The sequence below is a fragment of the Limulus polyphemus genome, unplaced genomic scaffold (genome assembly GCF_000517525.1).
Source record: "Limulus polyphemus unplaced genomic scaffold, Limulus_polyphemus-2.1.2 Scaffold178, whole genome shotgun sequence".
NCBI classification, from domain to species: domain Eukaryota; kingdom Metazoa; phylum Arthropoda; class Merostomata; order Xiphosura; family Limulidae; genus Limulus; species Limulus polyphemus.
This window is the reverse complement of record NW_013665788.1, coordinates 193,133-196,900: the sequence shown is the minus strand read 5'-3', so window position 1 is coordinate 196,900 and position 3,768 is coordinate 193,133.

Genomic DNA, 3,768 nt, shown 5'->3' with positions numbered 1-3,768 from the left:
AATTTGTATGAATTAATACCTTGGAGAATTGAGGCTGTAATTGCCTCAAAAGGTGGACCTACACCATATTAAAATATATTTTGTTGATTTTCCAAGGTGTTTCCATTATTTTGTCAATAGCTTATCTATTTAAAATTATAGTTAGACTGGTACCATGAACTATCTCAGATTTATTGAAACTGGACTTTAGTATTTGTAACACTCACTATGATATCATATTTACTGAAATATATATAGTTAGTGATTCATGTGTCTAAAGTAGTAATTTCAAGGGTCGGTAATCAATTACGAAAATTGATATGCGAGTCATATAAAAACACAAAGGTTTTTTTTTTGTTAGATGTTGCATTTTTCACAGAATCTTGTTGATTTTCTGGCGAGTATAGATGTTTTGCTGATGGATTAAAATAATCAATATTAAAGTTTGAAAAACGTGTAAGGTTTGGTTAGCTTGAATCAGTAAATAATTTCGCTGAAGGAAAGGAATTTATTGACAACAGATTGCCTTACTTGCTTAATATAAAATTTTGGCATCAAATTAACTTTTAGATTATTGGAGAGATTTACTGTTAAACTCCGAGTGAAATTGAGCTTTTAACGTGTAAAAAGTGAATTTTTTTACCTAACGTTTGTACTTTACAAGCTTATATTATCAAAGCGATTTGATACAAGAAAGCAAATGCCCGGAGCCAGGATTTTTACTTTGTTTTTTACTGAGGACAGCCCCCAGTGGCAAAGCGGTATGTCTGCGGACTTACAACGCTATAAACCGGGTTTCGATACCCGTGGTGGGCAGAGCACAGATAGCCTATTGTGTAGATTTGTGCATAACTACAAACAACAACAGTGAGGACATAAAAACCTGATAACTGGGAGGGCTGACATGAAGCCTCTTACTTTAAGGTATATCATAATGTGACTCAATTGACATTTGGCTTCTATAAATTGAATTTCATAAAAAAAAGGTATACCAATAAACAGCAAACAAATGTAAACATATATAAACAATAATTATTAAGCAACAGTTTTGCAGTTTACTACTCATAAGAATGTAACATTAATATGGTCAGTTGATGTAATTACCAAACCGTGAATATAAAAATTGCAAAGATGGAGAGCGAAGAGCGATTTCGGAAGGGCTAAGCTCCTCTTGGCTATGAGCCTGGAAATGCGCTTTGAGGCATATAATAAAAAATAAGAACAAAAGCTCATGCGGTGACCGTGTACAAAACTTAGCCTGAAGGCAAAGATAAGAATCACGGAAGAACTAACGCATACCTCATATATCGGTCCAACAGAACACTTCCTGGTTCATCGAACACGTGCTAAGCGATTATTTTTCAAATGTTCATTACCAGAATAAAGTGGACTTTTTCTTCTGTTCACAGCACTTGTAAACCCTAACTAGAACCTTAAGGTCGATATACTTTCTTTTTACATTTAAGCCAGATTAAAACTGGTTTTATATCGATCCAACATATTTCAAACACTGCAGAGCACACACGCACACATAGTATATATATATACAGAGAGAGAAAGAGAGGAAAGGGGTTATAATTATGTTAAAAATGTGTTATAACTGTTCCACAATCTATATGTTTTTAACATGCACACGTTTCGAGAGATTTATCAATGTTAACAATTCAGAAAATAGCAAAGTTACTTACTGACGCACTCTTTCGTAGATGTTTTTAAAATACAATCTTTCTCGTATCGATCAGTATAAGAGTTTAAAAAAGTCTTTGTTCTCTGTTGACTTAGGCTTAGAAATAAACTGTGATTCAACTTATTTCGAAGGCTTACATATAAAGGTAAGTCGTAAAGCTCCTAATATAGAAAGTCGACACAAAAAGGTGTACTATAAATCTTCTAAAAATAATAAATCTGACTTACAGAGTTCCAACGTAATGTACGTAAACTTTAAACCTTACAGGGTTATATACCCACAAGGAAATTTAAGAAAAGATATAACTATAACAACGCGATGGATGGCACATGCATATAATATTTATAAATAATCTGAAAGTTATATGTGATGGAGAGTATTATATAAAATAACTATTGATATTGAATTTTGTTTATCTATACAAAGATATACATGTGGTATTTAAAATGAATTGAACGCAAATTATCGCTTCAAATGTACATGAATTTATATTAATATCTTATTAACATGTGTAAAAAGTTAAGATGTGCATGTGTTCTTGTTAGTTTCTCTAACAAATGTCAAATCCCAAAGAGTAAACGTATGTATCCTTGCTTGTATCATATAACAAACGTTTACTAAAATATACTTATATTTTATTTTTATTTCTCCAACAGATGTCACCTCTTACACTGCATGTATAATTCTAAGGCTGAAGAAACGTTACTAATGGTTGGTTACTCGGTTGAAAGATTTTGATTACGTCGACCTTTATAGGAAATATTAATTTGCAAAACGAAATTAGTACATAAAATTCCTAATTACTTTTTCAGATTTTCTTCAATGTCCAGAGAAGAAACTTAAGTTTTAGATACTAGAAAATATCTATATGTACATAGATGAAATTGGATTTCAACATTACATTTTTGTTAAATGTTTCAATTAGTTAAAATGAAAAGTTGGCGTAATTCCTTTACAGACATTGTTTACAGGCATTGTTCCATAAAATAAATATATTTTAGACTAGTGTTTCTCAACTTTTTATACACCAGGAGCTAGATCGCTGTGTTGCAAACCACTAAAATGCAACTATACAACGAAAATTCATTATGATTTACAAATAACCATTCTGTCAGTTTTGTTTGTTTGTTTTTGTTAAGATTGTACCTTAAATGTGTGTTGTTCGTGATAATGTCTCACTGTTGTACAGAAATAAATCTATTATCCCACAAAGAGCCGTTTTAAAATTTCATATGATTTTGATATCGTCAAGCTCCAACTACTTAAGCCATGACATGAAGAATGGATGTTTTTTGCGTTAAGCCATTAAATGTTTTAATCAAAGAGAACGTTTCCAGGCCACGGACCTAGCTGTTCATATTGAAAGTACCAATGATAATACCAATCGGAAAATAGCACAAAAATAAACAATAGCTGAAAACTGTGCAACACTCTGGATACAGTCTTTTATATACAGAACTCACTTTGCATTAAGCTATGAGGAACCACACTTGTGAAAGGAATCCAGCTTGACTGATCTCTATTTATAACAAATTTCATCTTCTTCCATCCAGCCGGTTTTTAATTCATTGAACAAACTTATCTCCCCCACCTACAGAGATAATTTTTTTATCAAGTCTTTTATGTGGCACCTTATCAAATGCTTTTTGAAAATCTAGATACACCAAATCTCCACCTGTGCCCTCATTTACATAAGCCGCAACCTCTTCAAATAATGTCAAAAGATTAGTAAAGCCAAATTTTCTCCTAGTGAATCCATGTTAACTATCCAACCAAATTTTAAATTTTGTTAAATGACTTTGCAAAGTATATTTAATCAAACTTTTCAAAACCTTTTCCGCCACTGATGAGCCTATAATTTCTGGTACATTTTTTATCACCTACTTTGGAAAGAGGAATAACATTAACTAACTTCCAATCATGTACCATTTGTTAAATATTCATGAAAGTGGCTCAGATATCCATTCTTTGACCTCCTTCAAAACATTTGGGTAAATATGATGCCATGCAAGAGCTTTATCATTCTTTAAACTTCCCAGTTTTTAACAAGTTAAGAATTAATGTGATAACCTTGTTCATTTTTTTTCCATCTAGCAACTGTT